The sequence below is a fragment of the Oncorhynchus clarkii genome, chromosome 17, assembly GCF_045791955.1.
Source record: "Oncorhynchus clarkii lewisi isolate Uvic-CL-2024 chromosome 17, UVic_Ocla_1.0, whole genome shotgun sequence".
Lineage (NCBI taxonomy): Eukaryota > Metazoa > Chordata > Actinopteri > Salmoniformes > Salmonidae > Oncorhynchus > Oncorhynchus clarkii.
In genome coordinates this window covers 41,838,456-41,858,561 of record NC_092163.1, presented here as the reverse complement: position 1 = coordinate 41,858,561, position 20,106 = coordinate 41,838,456, and the positions used below count along the sequence as shown (strand labels likewise).

General features: G+C 41.4%; 1 protein-coding gene across 5 annotated transcripts in view; it reads left to right on the top strand.

The window, feature by feature from the left end:
- The first annotated feature begins 327 nt into the window (after positions 1 to 327).
- The window catches only part of LOC139370866 (pleckstrin homology domain containing, family A member 6), a 185,712-nt gene continuing 165,933 nt past the window's right edge, over positions 328 to 20,106 (top strand). For 2 of the 5 annotated variants that reach the window (XM_071110690.1, XM_071110691.1), the window contains exon 1: positions 328 to 640. The gene's annotated coding sequence lies outside the window, so the exon portion shown is untranslated. The remainder of the gene's footprint in view (positions 641 to 20,106) is intronic. The other 3 variants (XM_071110694.1, XM_071110693.1, XM_071110695.1) reach the window with 2 other exon arrangements.

Below are 20,106 nucleotides of genomic sequence, written 5' to 3'. Positions count from 1 at the left end.
TAATGAAAGGAGGTTTGAACAGCCGTGACGTCACCACCCACCACCGATCCAAAAATCACTCTCTCCCCCTCCCTCTCTGTCGTTCTTCCTCCATCCCTCCCGCTCCCCTCCATCTCTCTCTATCTTCACTGCTTACAGAAGGACTGCAGCCTGGATGGGCTCATGTGACATTTAAATACCCTGGCATTTTCGACTGGGCATGCTCCGTTGCATCAATCGGTCGCTCCCCCTCCTCCTCGTCTTCCCCTCATTCCTCCTTTATCCATCCTTTCCTGAGGAGACGATGCCTATTATTGTCCTGTATCCCTGCTCAGTCACGCTGGTGCCTGTAGCTACTGGGGCTGTTGTCTCTCTCTGTTTCTCTCTGTTTCTCTCTCTCTCTCTCTGGTTCTCTGACTGACCGAGAGCTGTCTTTCCCCTGTTATTGTGAGGACGTGGAGGGATAGATAGACAGTGTGTTCTTCATGGTCACACTCTCTCTTCCCGTCTCCTGCTGTCTAACCGGGCTGACCGACCGCCTGCTGCTCTCTCCTGGGATGGATGGATGTACACTGTTCTAGCCTGACTGTCTGACACCCTCACTGACTGACTACAAAGGAGGAAGGAGGAGGGGCACACTGAACACATCAGCAGGTGGCTGGTAAGGGACACGCAGATTCATAATATCTATGTGTGTGTGTGTGCACCAGTTAATTTGCAACATGTCTTGGTTGAACAAGCTAGTAAGAGGGAGCGCTAGTGAGTGTGTGTGGGTTGTCCATTGCACGGTTCTCTGTGTGTATTTGTTTTATTGCCTACTGTGTATTGCTTTGTGTTGATGTCGATGGTCATAGACTGTGTCTATTTTCCTGCACGCCGTTTTTTCTCTCTCTCATATTACAGAGACAGGGTTGGTTCAGAGGGATAGAGGTTGGCTAGGGGTTGAAGTAATGGTTGTGGTTGGGTGTGGGGGCTCAGATGTGGCTGGCACCAGTAGCCAGGTTGTTGGTGCCCCGCTGCAGATGGGCATAGTCTGTCAGTCAGGGACCCCAGCGGTGCCACCACCTCTTCTCACACACACACACACACACACACACACACACACACACATACACTCTGCATATACATTCACACATACAAAATACTCGCTATAACACTCCAGCCATGCATGTTGATGGGTGATGTTTGGCAGTGCTCTGCTGCATGTTAAACGGCTCATGGCAGGACTAAGCCCGTCCAATCCCATCCCAGACAAGCCCGGCAGAGCCGATCTGAGCCAAAGCAGGGGGGATGAGGTGGACTTTGATTCAGAGGATAAGCGTTATTGACTTCAACAGGCGCCTGTCCTGTGTGCTGTGTGTAAGTGTGAGTGTTAGTGTGTCTGTGTGTCGGTGTGTGTGTCGGTGTGTGTGTGTGTGCGTGCGTGTGTGTGTGTGCGTGCGTGCGTGAATGCGTGTGTGTGTGTGTGTGGCTCTAGGTGTCTGATTAACATTGCCATTAATACACCCTGACAGTGACGGAGGAATTAGCCTGACCCTTTAATGCCCTTAGCGTTAGGGTATTGTAGTGTGTAGTGTGTGTGTGTGTGTGTGTGTGTGTGTGTGTGTGTGTTTTGTTTCTTTGAGACTCTGGCAGTTGCTGGCAGTTGAGGTGCTTCTGATTTAGGCATTAAACTGGATTTGTGACGCTTCTTTAAGAATGCCTGTGGATGGACACATACACACAAACACACATGCATGTTCCCACGCGCACACACGCGTCCTGTCTGTTGGCAGGTCACACCGTGTTCTGATGGTGCTTCCTAGCTCCCTGCCAGGGGTGCGGCCTGAAATGGTCCCCAGAATAGAGCCGTATTTGCGAATGACATCCCTCTTCTCTGTCCCAAGCGCCTCTGCTGACAACACTGCTGTCTGTTTGGCTGTTTTCTCACCGTGTCTCTGTCTCTTGTCTGCCTCTCTCTTTCTCTCTCTCTTTCTCTATCTTAGCCTCACTCTCTTTCCCTCTCTCTTTCTCTCTCTCTTTCTCTATCTCACCTCTCTTTCTCTCTCTCTTTCTCTATCTCACCTCACTCTCTTTCCCTCTCTCTGCCCTCACTCTCTCTTTCCCTCCATCTCTTCCGCTGTTTGCTGTGTGTTGATTGGTTTCTGGAAGGTAAATAGAACTGTTGTCCTGCATTTCCGTGGCTGTTTTTCTATGATGACTGCAATATGTGGTTTGTAATGGTTTTGCTGAGCCGTGTGTGTGTGTGTGTTTCTGCAGGGAGTGGGGTTATTGCTGCAGTGCTTACTGCACCCTCTCCGGCAGAGGGTGTGATCAGGAATTTAAGCACGTCTCAGTGCACACACACACACACACGCACACGCACACACGCACACACACACACACACACACACACACACACACACACACACACACACACACACAAACTGGGTGGAGTGAATACAGTTGTTCTCTGCAGAGAACTGCTACAGACCTACAACAACAACAACTGCATCTATATATCTATCTATCTCCCTCCCTTCGTTTCAACCTCTGTCCTTATGTCAATCCTCACCGAGTCGTAGAAATGGGTTTGCAGGTTACAATAACATCTCCTCGGCTTATCAACGACGTTACTGAGAGGGATGTGGGATACGTGTTTGAGAACGGAGTGAATATACACGGAGTGTACAAAACATTAAGAACACCTTCATAATATCGAGTTGCACCCCAAACCTTTGCCCTCAGAACAGCCTCAATTCGTGGGAACATGGACAGGAAACTGTTGAGCGTGAGAAAACCCAGCAGTGTTGCAGTTCTTGACACACTCAAACCGGTGCACCTGGCACCTACTACCATACCCCATTCAAAGGCACTTAAAATATTTTGTCTTGCCCATTCACCCTCTGAATGGCACACATACACAATCCTTGTCTCAATTGTCTCGAGGCTTAAAGATACTTATTTAACCAGTCTCCTCCCCTTCATCTACACTGATTGGAGTGAATTTATCAGGTGACATCAATAAGGGATCAAAGCTTTCACCTGGATTCACCTGGTCAGTCTATTTCCTGGAGAGAGCAGGTGTTCCTAATGTTTTGTACACTCAGTATATATACTGAACAAAAATGAAACGCAACATGCATATGAGGAAATCGAAATCAATTGAAATCAATTCATTGGGCCTTAATCTATGGAGTTCGCATGACTGGGAATACAGATATGCCTCTGTTGGTTACAGATACTTAACAAAACGGTAGGGTCGTGGATCAGAAAACCAGTCAGTATCTGGTGTGACCAACATTTGCCTCATGCAGCGTGACACATCTCCTTCGCATAGAGTTGATCAGGATGTTTATTGTGGCCTGTGGAATATTGTCCCACTCCTCTTCCATGGCTGTGTGAAGTTGCTGGATATTAGCGGGAACTGGAACACGCTGTTGTACACGTCGATCCAGAGCATCTCAAACATGCTCATTTGGTGACATGTACGGTGAGTATGCAGGCCATGGGAGAACTGGGATGTTTTCAGTTTCCAGGAATTGTGTACAGATCCTGGTGACATGGGGCTGTGCATTATCATGGTGAAACATGAGGTGATGGTGGCAGATGAATGGCACGACAATGGGCCTCGGGATCTCGTAACAGTATCTCTGAGCATTCAAATTGCCATTGATAAAATACAATTGTGTTCTTTGTCTGTAGTTTATGCCTGCCCATAACATAACCCCACCGCCACCATGGTTCACAATGTTGATATCAGCAAACCGCTCGCCCACACAACGCCATACATACTGTCTGCCATCTGCCCGGTACAGTGTAAACCGGGATTCATCCGTGAAGAGCACACTCTTCAGTGTGCCAGTGGCCATTGAAAGTGAGCATTTGCCAGCCGAAGTCGATTACGACGCCAAACTGCAGTCAGATCAAGACCCTGGTGAGGACGACAAGCACACAGATGAGCTTCCCTGAGCCGATTTCTGACAGTTTGTAAAGATATTCATCGCTTGTGCAAACACACAGTTTCATCAGCTATCCGGGTGGCTGGTCTCAAACAATTCCGCAGGTGAAGAAGCCGGATGTGGAGGTCCTGGGCTAGCGTTCTTGCAGTCAGCTTGTCAATTGTACACTTCCTCAAAACGTGAGACATCTGTGGCATTGTGTTGTGTGACAAAACTGCTAATTTTAGAGTGGCCTTTTATTGTCCCCAGCACAAGGTGCACCTGTGCAATGACCATGCTCTTTAATCAGCTTCATGTTATGCCACACCTGCCACACCTGGATAGGTTATCTTGGCAAAAAAGAAATGCTCACTAACAGGGATGTAAACAAATTTGTGCACACAATTTGAGAGAAATTAGCTTTTTGTGTGTATGAAAAATGTATGGTATCTTTTGTTTCAGCTCCTGAAACATGGGACCAACACTTTACATATTGCGTTTATATTTTTCTTCAGTGTATACGTATATATACAAAAGTATGTGGTTACCCCATAAAATATGTGGATTATTTCAGCCACACCCGTTGCTGACAGGTGTACGAAATCGAGCACACAGCCATGCAATCTCCATAGAGAACCATTGGCAGTAGAATGGCCTTACTGAAGAGCTCAGTGACTTTCAACGTGGCATTGTCCTAGGATGCCACCTTTCCAACAAGTCAGTTCGTCAAATTTCTGCCCTGCTAGAGCTGCCTCAGCCAAATATAAGTGCTGTTATTGTGAAGTGGAAACGTCTAGGAGCAACAACGGCTCAGCAGCGAAGTGGTAGGCCACACAAGCTCACAAAATGGGACCGCCAAGTGCTGAAGCGCATAGTGCGTAAAAGTAGTCTGTCCCTCAGTTGCAACACTCACTACTGAGTTCCAAACTGCCTCTGGAAGCAGCGTCAACACAATAACTGTTTGTCAGGAGCCTCATGAAATGGGTTTCTACGGCAGAGCAGCCGCACACAAGCCTAAGATCACCATGCACAATGCCAAGTGTTGGCTAGAGTGATGTAAAGCTCACCGCCATTGGACTCTGGAGCAGTGGCAACGCTTTCTCTGGAGTGATGAATCACACTTTGCCATCTGGCAGTCCAACGGAAGAATCTGGGTTCGGCGGGAAATCTTAGCGCTACAGCATACAATGACATTCTAGACGATTCTGTGCTTTCAACTTTGTGACAATAGTTTGGGGAAGGCCCTTTCCTGATTCAGCATGACAATGCCCCCATGTGTGGTTCACACAGAAGTGGTTTGTCGAGATTGGTGTGGAAGATATTGACAGAGCTCTGATCTCAACCCCATCAAACACCTTTGGGATGTATTGGAACACCGACTGCGAGCCAGGCCTAATCGCCCTACATCAGTGACCAACCTCACTAATGCTCTTGTGGCTGAGTGGAAGCAAATCCCCACAGCAATGTTCCAACATCTAGTGGAAAGCCTTCCCAGACGAGTGGAGGCTGTTACAGCAGCAAAGGGGGAACCAACTCCATATTAATGCCCATGATTTTGGAATGACAAGTTCGACGAGTAGGTGTCCACATATTTTTAGGTCATGTAGTATGTACAGTGCCTTGCGAAAGTATTCGGCCCCCTTGAACTTTGCGACCTTTTGCCACATTTCAGGCTTCAAACATAAAGATATAAAACTGTATTTTTGTGTGAAGAATCAACAACAAGTGGGACACAACCATGAAGTGGAACGACATTTATTGGATATTTCAAACTTTTTTAACAAATCAAAAACTGAAAAATTGGCCGTGCAAAATGATTCAGCCCCCTTAAGTTAATACTTTGTAGCGCCACCTTTTACTGCGATTACAGCTGTAAGTCGCTTGGGGTATGTCTCTATCAGTTTTGCACATCGAGAGACTGACATTTTTTCCCATTCCTCCTTGCAAAAGAGCTCGAGCTCAGTGAGGTTGGATGGAGAGCATTTGTGAACAGCAGTTTTCAGTTCTTTCCACAGATTCTCGATTGGATTCAGGTCTGGACTTTGACTTGGCCATTCTAACACCTGGATATGTTTATTTTTGAACCATTCCATTGTAGATTTTGCTTTATGTTTTGGATCATTGTCTTGTTGGAAGACAAATCTCCGTCCCAGTCTCAGGTCTTTTGCAGACTCCATCAGGTTTTCTTCCAGAATGGTCCTGTATTTGGCTCCATCCATCTTCCCATAAATTTTAACCATCTTCCCTGTCCCTGCTGAAGAAAAGCAGGCCCAAACCATGATGCTGCCACCACCATGTTTGACAGTGGGGATGGTGTGTTCAGGGTGATGAGCTGTGTTGCTTTTACGCCAAACATAACGTTTTGCATTGTTGCCAAAAGGTTCAATTTTGGTTTCATCTGACCAGAGCACCTTCTTCCACATGTTTGGTGTGTCTCCCAGGTGGCTTGTGGCAAACTTTAAACGACACTTTTTATGGATATCTTTAAGAAATGGCTTTCTTCTTGCCACTCTTCCATAAAGGCCAGATTTGTGCAATATACGACTGATTGTTGTCCTATGGACAGAGTCTCCCACCTCAGCTGTAGATCTCTGCAGTTCATCCAGAGTGATCATGGGCCTCTTGGCTGCATCTCTGATCAGTCTTCTCCTTGTATGAGCTGAAAGTTTAGAGGGACGGCCAGGTCTTGGTAGATTTGCAGTGGTCTGATACTCCTTCCATTTCAATATTATCGCTTGCACAGTGCTCCTTGGGATGTTTAAAGCTTGGGAAATCTTTTTGTATCCAAATCCGGCTTTAAACTTCTTCACAACAGTATCTCGGACCTGCCTGGTGTGTTCTTTGTTCTTCATGATGCTCTCTGCGTTTTTGACGGACCTCTGAGACTATCACAGTGCAGGTGCATTTATACGGAGACTTGATTACACACAGGTGGATTGTATTTATCATCATTAGTCATTTAGGTCAACATTGGATCATTCAGAGATCCTCACTGAACTTCTGGAGAGAGTTTGCTGCACTGAAAGTAAAGGGGCTGAATAATTTTGCACGCCCAATTTTTCAGTTTTTGATTTGTTAAAAAAGTTTGAAATATCCAATAAATGTCGTTCCACTTCATGATTGTGTCCCACTTGTTGTTGATTCTTCACAAAAAAAATACAGTTTTATATCTTTATGTTTGAAGCCTGAAATGTGGCAAAAGGTCGCAAAGTTCAAGGGGGCCGAATACTTTCGCAAGGCACTGTATATATATATACAGTTGAAGTCGGAAGTTTACATACACTTAGGTTGGAGTCATTAAAACATATTTTTCAACCACTCCACAAGTTTCTTGTTAACAAACTATCGTTTTGGCAAGTTGGTTAGGTGTATGTAAACTTCCGACTTCAACTGTATATAATCCTGACATTTAATCCTAAAAATTCCCTGTCTTAGGTCAGTTAGGATCACCACTTTATTTTAAGAATGTGAAATGTCAGCATAATAGTAGAAAAAATTATTTATTTCAGCTTTAATTTCTTTCATCACATTTCCAGTGGGTCAGAAGTTTACATACATTCAATTTGTATTTAATAGCATTGCCTTTAAATTGTTGAACTTGGGTCAAATGTTTCTGGTAGCCTTCCACGAGCTTCCCACAATAAGTTGGGTGAATTTTGGCCCATTCCTCCTGACAGAGCTGGTGTAACATAGTCAGGTTTGTAGGCCTCTTTGCTCACACGCTTTTTCAGTTCTACCCCCAAATTTTCTATTGGATTGAGGTCAGGGCTTTGTGATGGCTTCTCTAATACCTTGACTTTGTTGTCCATAAGCCATTTTGCCACAACTTTGGAAGTATGCTTGGGGTCATTGTCCATTTGGAACACCCATTTGTGACCAAGCTTGAGATGTTGCTTCAATATATCCACATAATTTTCCTACCTCATGATGCCATCTATTTTGTGAAGTGCACCAGTCGCTCCTGCAGCAAAGCACCTCCACAACATGATGCTGCCACCCCCGTGCTTCACAGTTGGGATGGTGTTCTTTGGCTTGCAAGCCTCTCCCTTTTTCCTCCAAATGGTCATTATGGCCAAACAGTTCTATTTTTGTTTCATCAGCCCAGAGGACATTTCTCCAAAAGGTACAAACTTTGTCCCCATGTGCAGTTGCAAACCGTAGTCTGGCTTTTTTATGGCGGTTTTGGAGCAGTGGCTTCTTCCTTGCTGAGCGGCCTTTCAGGTTATGTCGATATAGGACTTGTTTAACTTGTGTACCTGTTTCCTCCAGCACCTTCACACCTTGTACAGATGGCTGATTTCTTTTGATTTTCCCACAATGCCAAGCAAAGAGGCACTGGGTTTGAAGGTAGGCCTTGAAATACATCCACAGGTATTTTCCAATTGACTCAAATTATGTAAATTAGCCTATCAGAAGCTTCTAAAGCCATGATATAATTTTTCTGGAATTGTCCAAGCTGTTTATAGGCACAGTCAACTTAGTGTTTGTAAACTTCTGACCAACTGGAATTGTGATACAGTGAATGATAAGTGAAATAATCTGTCTGTAAACTATTTTTTGAAAAATTACTTGTGTCATGCCCAAAGTAGATGTCCTAACCAACTTGCCAAAACTATGGTTTGTTAACAAGAAATTTGTGGAGTGGTTGAAAAACAAGTTTTAATGTCTCCAACCTAAGTGTATGTAAACTTCTGACTTCAACTGTATTTATTTTTGCGTAATATAGTGTTGATGCGTAAAGGAGATGATTATTAGGTGATGACACACATATGTTCACACACCATCCTTGATGTCACCCTTATCAGTCAGAGGGGTTCACACATGCTCAGTGAGGGCCGTTGATGTCAAGCACTATCTTAATGAGTTTCGCTGTTGGTTTAGCTTGAATCTTGACATTTCTATGTAATGGACACCTGTCATTTTGTTATCTAGTGTATTCAGATGAACTGGGTTGTGCACAACTCTGTGTGTGTCCCTCTCTCTCTCTCTCTCTCTCTCTCTCTCTCTCTGCATGCTGGTTTTCTTCTGTGCATGATTAAGGTTATTGTTTTTGTTGTGGTAGAATTAAGCATTTTGTTTTTCGTATCGAAATTACCCTGATTTTGGCGGGGATGGCAGCCCGAATGGGGATGCCGTCCCTGTCACTTCGGCACGGCTTTAGGTGTGTAAGGGAATACCCCCCTGAATTGTACAAAAATGAATGGCAAGATATTGGCATTGGACAAACCATGTACACGATGTCCAATACCACCCAAAGCGGCGTTGATTCGTGCAAAGTATATGGCAAATGCCATATGGCAATTGCCAATTGTAACACCTCAAAAATCCAACAGGGGGCGAGTGCGCTCCACATGGGTTTTTCATATTGGAAATGCAACCCAAGTCAACATCCAAAAGAAAAATTTTGAAAAAAGGATATTTTTTTCAAAAACTTTTCACCCCTTAAAAAAGTGCTTTCTGGGCCTTTTTTCGAAATTCTTTCGCTTTTTTTGTCAATTACACATGTGTAAGAACTGTATGAATATACTTTTGTCCAATTTTGATATCAATTTTTTTTTGTTTTTAATTACATGCGCATAAGGCATATGTTTTGTCCATTTGCAATATGATTTCATAGGAAGTCAAAAGTCAAAAGTCAAAAATGTCAAAATTTGGTAAAAAACTTCACACATCCTTAAAAAAGTGCTTTCTGGACCGTTTTTCAAAATTCTTTCGAATTTTGTGTCAATTACACAAGTATAAGAACTGTATCAACATACTTTATTCGTATTTTATTATCATAATTTTTTTTTTTTTTTTTTACTTGTGCATAAGGTATATGTTTTGTCCATTTGCAATATGATTTAATAGGATGTCAATAGTCGAACATTTGATTTTTTTTTTAAACTTTAAAAACTAAAAAAAGTGCTTTCTGGACCGTTTTTCGAAATTGTTTCGATTTTAAGACAATTAATCATGTGTAAGAAGTGTATGAATATACTTTTGTAAAATGTTATTATCATAATTTTATTTTTTTTACTTGTGCATAAGGAATATGATTTGTCCATTTGCAATATGATTTCATAGGAAGTCAAAAGTCAAAGTCAAAAGTCAATTTTTTTGGGGGCCAAAATTGACTGAACTGATGAACTCGGGACGGCCGGGCAGTGATAGTTGTTCATTTCCATCACTCGTTGTGTTGATTTCATCATGTCCATTTGCAATATGTTTTTTCACTATAGAATCATATTGCAAATGCGCGTGCAACTGGTAACCGGGAAAAAAAAAATGATGATTTCATTATGTCCATTTGTTTATGTTTCCTTACTTTTTCAAAGTCACTGTGCATTTGCAATATGTTTTACCATCACGAATTTGTCATGCTCAAAATTCAAACTATACTTTGCTCAAACTATACCTTTGTCAACTTGTATTATCATAATTTTTTTTTGTTTTACTTGTGCATAAGGCATATGTTTTGTCCATTTGCAATATGATGTCATAGGAAGTCAAAAGTCAAAGTCAAAAGTAACGATTTTCCTCCGTGCAACTGGTGATCTGAAATGTGCAACTGGTGATCTGAAATGTGCAACTGGTAACCCAAAAAATAATAATTTGATTCTGTTTCCTTACTTTTTCAAAGTCACTGTGCATTTGCAATATGTTTTAATGGGCAGGTACCATCACGAATTTGTCATGCTATAAAAATCCTGCAGGAATGTGAAATTGACTGGCCCGATGAACTCGGGATGGCTTTGCAGTGATTCTGGGTCATCTCAATCGCTCGTTTGGGTTGATTTCAGAATGTCGCTTTTGGTGATGTTTTTTCACTATAGAATCATATTGCAAATGCACGTGCAACTGGTCACCCAAAAAAAAAATGTTTAGATTTTTTTTGTTTATGTTTCCTTACTTTTTCAAAGTCACTGTGCATTTGCAATATGTTTTTTCACTATAGAATCATATTGCAAATGCACGTGCAACTGGTCACCCCCCCCAAAAATAAAAAAATGTTGTTTATGTTTCCTTACTTTTTCAAAGTCACTGTGCATTTGCAATATGTTTTTTCACTATAGAATCATATTGCAAATGCACGTGCAACTGGTCATCCCCCCCCAAAAAATTTAGATTTTTTTTGTTTATTTTTCCTTACTTTTTCAAAGTCACTGTGCATTTGCAATATGTTTTTTCACTATAGAATCATATTGCAAATGCACATGCAACTGGTCACCCAAAAATAAAAAAATGTTGTTTATGTTTCCTTACTTTTTCAAAGTCACTGTGCATTTGCAATATGTTTTTTCACTATAGAATCATATTGCAAATGCACGTGCAACTGGTCATCCCCCCCAAAAAAAATTAGATTTTTTTTGTTTATTTTTCCTTACTTTTTCAAAGTCACTGTGCATTTGCAATATGTTTTTTCACTATAGAATCATATTGCAAATGCACATGCAACTGGTCATCCCCCCCCCCAAAAAATTGATTTTTTTTGTTTATGTTTCCTTACTTTTTCAAAGTCACTGTGCATTTGCAATATGTTTTTTCACTATAGAATCATATTGCAAATGCACGTGCAACTGGTCACCCAAAAAAAAAAAAGTTTGATTTTTTTTGTTTATGTTTCCTTACTTTTTCAAAGTCACTGTGCATTTGCAATATGTTTTAATGGGCAGGTACCATCACGAATTTGTCATGCTATAAAAATCCTGCAGGAATGTGAAATTGACTGGCCCGATGAACTCAGGATGGCTTTGCAGTGATTCTGGGTCATCTCAATCGCTCGTTTGGGTTGATTTCAGAATGTCGCTTTTGGTGATGTTTTTTCACTATAGAATCATATTGCAAATGCACGTGCAACTGGTCACCCAAAAAAAAAATGTTTAGATTTTTTTTGTTTATGTTTCCTTACTTTTTCAAAGTCACTGTGCATTTGCAATATGTTTTTTCACTATAGAATCATATTGCAAATGCACGTGCAACTGGTCACCCCCCCAAAAAAAATTTAGATTTTTTTTGTTTATGTTTCCTTACTTTTTCAAAGTCACTGTGCATTTGCAATATGTTTTTTCACTATAGAATCATATTGCAAATGCACGTGCAACTGGTCATCCCCCACCAAAAAATTTAGATTTTTTTTGTTTATTTTTCCTTACTTTTTCAAAGTCACTGTGCATTTGCAATATGTTTTTTCACTATAGAATCATATTGCAAATGCACATGCAACTGGTCACCCAAAAATAAAAAAATGTTGTTTATGTTTCCTTACTTTTTCAAAGTCACTGTGCATTTGCAATATGTTTTTTCACTATAGAATCATATTGCAAATGCACGTGCAACTGGTCATCCCCCCCCAAAAAATTTAGATTTTTTTTGTTTATTTTTCCTTACTTTTTCAAAGTCACTGTGCATTTGCAATATGTTTTTTCACTATAGAATCATATTGCAAATGCACATGCAACTGGTCATCCCCCCCCAAAAAAATTTGATTTTTTTTGTTTATGTTTCCTTACTTTTTCAAAGTCACTGTGCATTTGCAATATGTTTTTTCACTATAGAATCATATTGCAAATGCACGTGCAACTGGTCACCCAAAAAAAAAAAAGTTTGATTTTTTTTGTTTATGTTTCCTTACTTTTTCAAAGTCACTGTGCATTTGCAATATGTTTTAATGGGCAGGTACCATCACGAATTTGTCATGCTATAAAAATCCTGCAGGAATGTGAAATTGACTGGCCCGATGAACTCGGGATGGCTTTGCAGTGATTCTGGGTCATCTCAATCGCTCGTTTGGGTTGATTTCAGAATGTCGCTTTTGGTGATGTTTTTTCACTATAGAATCATATTGCAAATGCACGTGCAACTGGTCACCCAAAAAAAAAATGTTTAGATTTTTTTTGTTTATGTTTCCTTACTTTTTCAAAGTCACTGTGCATTTGCAATATGTTTTTTCACTATAGAATCATATTGCAAATGCACGTGCAACTGGTCACCCCCCCCAAAAAAAATTAGATTTTTTTTGTTTATGTTTCCTTACTTTTTCAAAGTCACTGTGCATTTGCAATATGTTTTTTCACTATAGAATCATATTGCAAATGCACGTGCAACTGGTCATCCCCCCAAAAAAAATTTAGATTTTTTTTGTTTATTTTTCCTTACTTTTTCAAAGTCACTGTGCATTTGCAATATGTTTTTTCACTATAGAATCATATTGCAAATGCACATGCAACTGGTCACCCAAAAATAAAAAAATGTTGTTTATGTTTCCTTACTTTTTCAAAGTCACTGTGCATTTGCAATATGTTTTTTCACTATAGAATCATATTGCAAATGCACGTGCAACTGGTCATCCCCCCCCAAAAAATTTAGATTTTTTTTGTTTATTTTTCCTTACTTTTTCAAAGTCACTGTGCATTTGCAATATGTTTTTTCACTATAGAATCATATTGCAAATGCACATGCAACTGGTCATCCCCCCCAAAAAAAATTTGATTTTTTTTGTTTATGTTTCCTTACTTTTTCAAAGTCACTGTGCATTTGCAATATGTTTTTTCACTATAGAATCATATTGCAAATGCACGTGCAACTGGTCACCCAAAAAAAAAAAAGTTTGATTTTTTTTGTTTATGTTTCCTTACTTTTTCAAAGTCACTGTGCATTTGCAATATGTTTTAATGGGCAGGTACCATCACGAATTTGTCATGCTATAAAAATCCTGCAGGAATGTGAAATTGACTGGCCCGATGAACTCGGGATGGCTTTGCAGTGATTCTGGGTCATCTCAATCGCTCGTTTGGGTTGATTTCAGAATGTCACATTTGGTGATGTTTTTTCACTATAGAATCATATTGCAAATGCACGTGCAACTGGTCACCCAAAAAAAAAAAAATTGATTTTTTTTGTTTATGTTTCCTTACTTTTTCAAAGTCACTGTGCATTTGCAATATGTTTCAATGGGCCGGCACCATCACGAATTGGTCATGCTATAAAAATCCTGCAGGAATGTGAAATTGACTGGCCCGATGAACTCGGGATGGCTTTGCAGTGATTCTGGTTCATCTCAATCGCTCGTTAGGGTTGATTTCAGAATGTCGCTTTTGGTGATGTTTTTTCACTATAGAATCATATTGCAAATGCACGTGCAACTGGTCACCCAAAAAAAAAATGTTTAGATTTTTTTTGTTTATGTTTCCTTACTTTTTCAAAGTCACTGTGCATTTGCAATATGTTTTTTCACTATAGAATCATATTGCAAATGCACGTGCAACTGGTCACCCCCCCCAAAAAAATTTAGATTTTTTTTGTTTATGTTTCCTTACTTTTTCAAAGTCACTGTGCATTTGCAATATGTTTTTTCACTATAGAATCATATTGCAAATGCACGTGCAACTGGTCATCCCCCCAAAAAAAATTTAGATTTTTTTTGTTTATTTTTCCTTACTTTTTCAAAGTCACTGTGCATTTGCAATATGTTTTTTCACTATAGAATCATATTGCAAATGCACATGCAACTGGTCACCCAAAAATAAAAAAATGTTGTTTATGTTTCCTTACTTTTTCAAAGTCACTGTGCATTTGCAATATGTTTTTTCACTATAGAATCATATTGCAAATGCACGTGCAACTGGTCATCCCCCCCAAAAAAATTTAGATTTTTTTTGTTTATTTTTCCTTACTTTTTCAAAGTCACTGTGCATTTGCAATATGTTTTTTCACTATAGAATCATATTGCAAATGCACATGCAACTGGTCATCCCCCCCCCAAAAAAATTGATTTTTTTTGTTTATGTTTCCTTACTTTTTCAAAGTCACTGTGCATTTGCAATATGTTTTTTCACTATAGAATCATATTGCAAATGCACGTGCAACTGGTCACCCAAAAAAAAAAAGTTTGATTTTTTTTGTTTATGTTTCCTTACTTTTTCAAAGTCACTGTGCATTTGCAATATGTTTTAATGGGCAGGTACCATCACGAATTTGTCATGCTATAAAAATCCTGCAGGAATGTGAAATTGACTGGCCCGATGAACTCGGGATGGCTTTGCAGTGATTCTGGGTCATCTCAATCGCTCGTTTGGGTTGATTTCAGAATGTCGCATTTGGTGATGTTTTTTCACTATAGAATCATATTGCAAATGCACGTGCAACTGGTCACCCAAAAAAAAAAAAATTTGATTTTTTTTGTTTATGTTTCCTTACTTTTTCAAAGTCACTGTGCATTTGCAATATGTTTCAATGGGCCGGCACCATCACGAATTGGTCATGCTATAAAAATCCTGCAGGAATGTGAAATTGACTGGCCCGATGAACTCGGGATGGCTTTGCAGTGATTCTGGTTCAACTCAATCGCTCGTTAGGGTTGATTTCAGAATGTCGCTTTTGGTGATGGTACCTCACTGTTTAAACATATTGCAAATGTACAAGAGTCAAGTGGACAAGAGTCCATCAGTCAATTAGATATCATTCTGACACCAAACTGATACAAACTGACACCAAACCCACTTTTTCCAACTCGTTTAGTAGCCAACTATTACATACTTCAGAGCTGGCCCAAAATTCACAACGCCTTGGGTTCAAACCATAAAAAAACCATAAAACACGTAGTTACGTTCTAGCTGCGGGTCCATTTCTTATGTTATGTGTTGGCCTAGCTGAGGCGACCCCGAATCCCAAGTTTCGGCTCGATAGGTCATTTGGTGTCCGAGAAAAACCCTAATTGGTGCTGAAAATCCACTATTTTCCATGACTTGCTACGGGGTCCTTGAACGAGCTATCGGACAGAAACGTCGGGGTCCGTCTCTATGGGCCGAGCCGGTTTCAATGCACCTAGCCTTGCGTCTCTGAGACTTTTCTAAACGTTGTCATTTTCGTGATGGTCAAAATGAATTGAAGGTATTGCAAATGTACGAGGCTGTTTCTCGGTCCGAGAACCATCTAGAGCCACGTAACTCACCACGCACCATCGACCGGAGGTCTAGAACAGGTTTCTAAAGTTTCGGAACTCTAGGTCTGACGGTTCTTTTTTAGCTCCAACAAAGCTAACTATTGCAGCCACTGTCTGTCTCTACGCACCCCAATACGTCCCTCCTTCCAAGTTGTGTTTTAGTGTAATTTTTTTTTCCTTTGAATTTTTTGGGGAAAAATGACTGATTTACAGTTCATGGGGGTTGCCTAATCACACATATGAAGTTTTGGACAGATCTGACTTTTTTAACCCTTCGAAACAGCCCCTGAGACACCAATTATGGCACTTCCGGTTGGCACAGGAAGCTACAAATCAACACATATCCTCATTGGGGTATGCTGTTACAGAATCCTGAGTTTTAAGTCCTTACGTTAAGAACTGACTGATTTACACAGGGTTGAATGCACTATGTCTGTCAAACTGCAGGCAGGGTATGGGTAAACACTTTTAGGGGCATTTTAACCACTTCCGGTTGGTCCAGGAGGCTCAGAATCAACACAGGTAGACCTCATAGTGGCCTGATGGACTGGTACCGAAGACAGGTTCATACGGCATTCATAACCCATATAGACTTCAGGTTGAAATTAGGGGTGCAGGCAATGTATTCCTATGGGGAGAGATGACACTGTAATCTGTGAGATCAAAAAACACTGTTTTACTGTTAAGGGTTAATGCCACACGGTCAAGGTTAGGCTTGCACGGATCGGGAGGACCTTAGGAACATTCCTGTGGTGGAATTTTTCTTCTCACCCTAACGGTTCTCTCACTCTCACCCAAAATCAAATGACGTTGTGGGGCAGGCTTCATTTTGGGCCTACTATTCTAATGGTTGCTGCGCCTAGACCGAGCGAGCTACGGTCAAGCGGGATAGCTCGTTGAACTCGGCACAGTCTGGAGACTATGGTGATGCCATTTTTTGTCTTGATTTCAGACTGACATTTTGGTGATGGTCCCTCTCCGTTTAAACATATTGCAAATGCACAAAAGTCAACTAGCAAGTCAGTGTCCATCAATCAATTAGATGTCATTATGACACCAAACGGATATCAATTGACACCAAACCCACTTTTTCCTACTCATTTAGAAGCCAACTATCACATATGTCAGAGCAGGCCCATAATTCACAGCGCCTTCGGTTTAAAACATAATAAAAAGGTAAAACACATAGTTACGTTTTAGCTGCGGGTCCAGTTCGGACATTATGTGAAGGCCTATGTGAGGCGACCCCGAATCCCGAGTTTCGGCTCGATAGGTCATTTGGTGTCCGAGAAAAACCCTAATTGGTGCTGAAAATCCACTTTTTTCCATGCCTTACTACGGGGTCCTTGAACGAGCTATCGGACAGACACGTTGGGGTCCGTCTCTATGGGCCGAGCCGGTTTCAATGCACCTAGCCTTGCGTCTCTGAGACTTTTCTAAACGTCGTCATTTTCGTAATGGTCAAAATGAATTGAAGGTATTGCAAATGTACGAGGCTGTTTCTCGGTCCGAGAACCGTCTAGGGCCACGTAACTCACCACGCACCATCGACCGGAGGTCTAGAACAGGTTTCTAAAGTTTCGGAACTCTAGGTCTGACGGTTCTTTTTTAGCTCCAACAAAGCTAACTATTGCAGCCACTGTCTGTCTCTACGCACCCCAATACGTCCCTCCATCCAAGGTGTGTTTTAGTGTGATTTTTTTTTCCTTTGATTTTTTTTGGGAAAAATGACTGATTTATAGTTCATGGGGGTTGCCTAATCACACATATGAAGTTTTGGAAAGATCTGACTTTTTTAACCCTTCGAAACAGCCCCTGAGACACCAATTATGGCACTTCCGGTTGGCACAGGAAGCTACAAATCAACACATATCCTCATTGGGGTATGCTGTTACAGAATCCTGAGTTTTAAGTCCTTACGTTAAGAATTGACTGATTTACACAGGGTTGAATGCACTATGTCTATCAAACTGCAGGCAGGGTATGGGTAAACACTTTTAGGGGCATTTTAACCACTTCCGGTTGGTCCAGGAAGCTCAGAATCAACACAGGTAGACCTCATAGTGGCCTGATGGACTGGTACCGAAGACAGGTTCATACGGCATTCATAACCCATATAGACTTCAGGTTGAAATTAGGGGTGCAGGCAATGTATTCCTATGGGGAGAGATGACATTGCATTCTGTGAGATCAAAAAACACTGTTTTACTGTTAAGGGTTAATGCCACACGGTCAAGGTTAGGCTTGCACGGATCGGGAGGACCTTAGGAACATTCCTGTGGTGGAATTTTTCTTCTCACCCTAACGGTTCTCTCACTCTCACCCAAAATCAAATGACGTTGTGGGGCAGACTTCATTTTGGGCCTACTATTCTAATGGTTGCTGCGCCTAGACCGAGCGGGCTACGGTCAAGCGGGATAGCTCGTTGAACTCGGCACAGTCTGGAGACTATGGTGATGCCATTTTTTGTCTTGATTTCAGACTGACATTTTGGTGATGGTCCCTCTCCGTTTAAACATATTGCAAATGCACAAAAGTCAACTAGCAAGTCAGTGTCCATCAATCAATTAGATGTCATTATGACACCAAACGGATATCAATTGACACCAAACCCACCTTTTCCTACTCATTTAGAAGCCAACTATCACATATGTCAGAGCAGGCCCATAATTCACAGCGCCTTCGGTTTAAAACATAATAAAAAGGTAAAACACATAGTTACGTTTTAGCTGCGGGTCCAGTTCGGACATTATGTGAAGGCCTATGTGAGGCGACCCCGAATCCCGAGTTTCGGCTCGATAGGTCATTTGGTGTCCGAGAAAAACCCTAATTGGTGCTGAAAATCCACTTTTTTCCATGCCTTGCTACGGGGTCCTTGAACGAGCTATCGGACAGACACGTTGGGGTCCGTCTCTATGGGCCGAGCCGGTTTCAATGCACCTAGCCTTGCGTCTCTGAGACTTTTCTAAACGTCGTCATTTTCGTAATGGTCTAAATGAATTGAAGGTATTGCAAATGTACGAGGCTGTTTCTCGGTCCGAGAACCGTCTAGAGCCACGTAACTCACCACGCACCATCGACCGGAGGTCTAGAACAGGTTTCTAAAGTTTCGGAACTCTAGGTCTGACGGTTCTTTTTTAGCTCCAACAAAGCTAACTATTGCAGCCACTGTCTGTCTCTACGCACCCCAATACGTCCCTCCATCCAAGGTGTGTTTTAGTGTGATTTTTTTTTCCTTTGATTTTTTTTTGGGAAAAATGACTGATTTATAGTTCATGGGGGTTGCCTAATCACACATATGAAGTTTTGGAAAGATCTGACTTTTTTAACCCTTCGAAACAGCCCCTGAGACACCAATTATGGCACTTCCGGTTGGCACAGGAAGCTACAAATCAACACATATCCTCATTGGGGTATGCTGTTACAGAATCCTGAGTTTTAAGTCCTTACGTTAAGAATTGACTGATTTACACAGGGTTGAATGCACTATGTCTATCAAACTGCAGGCAGGGTATGGGTAAACACTTTTAGGGGCATTTTAACCACTTCCGGTTGGTCCAGGAAGCTCAGAATCAACACAGGTAGACCTCATAGTGGCCTGATGGACTGGTACCGAAGACAGGTTCATACGGCATTCATAACCCATATAGACTTCAGGTTGAAATTAGGGGTGCAGGCAATGTATTCCTATGGGGAGAGATGACACTGTAATCTGTGAGATCAAAAAACACTGTTTTACTGTTAAGGGTTAATGCCACACGGTCAAGGTTAGGCTTGTACAGATCGGGAGGACCTTAGGAACATTCATGTGGTGGAATTTTTCTTCTCACCCTAACGGTTCTCTCACTGTCACTCAAAAGCAAATTACATTGTGGGGCAGGCTTCATTTTGGGCCTACTTTTCTAATGGTCGTTGCGCTTAGACCGAGCGAGCTACGGTCAAGCGGGATAGCTCGTTGAACTCAGCACAGTCTGGAGACTATGGTGATGCCATTTTTTGTGTTGATTTCAGAATGCCATTTTGGTGATGGTCCCTCTCCGTTTAAACATATTGCAAATGCACAAAAGTCAACTAGCAAGTCAGTGTCCATCAGTCAATTAGATGTCATTATGACACCAAACCCACTTTTTACTACTCATTTAGAAGCCAACTATCACATATGTCAGAGCAGTCCCATAATTCACAGCGCCTTTAGTTTAAAACATAATAAAAAGGTAAAACACATAGTTACGTTCTAGCTGCGGGTCCAGTTCGGACATTATGTGAAGTCCTATGTGAGGCGAC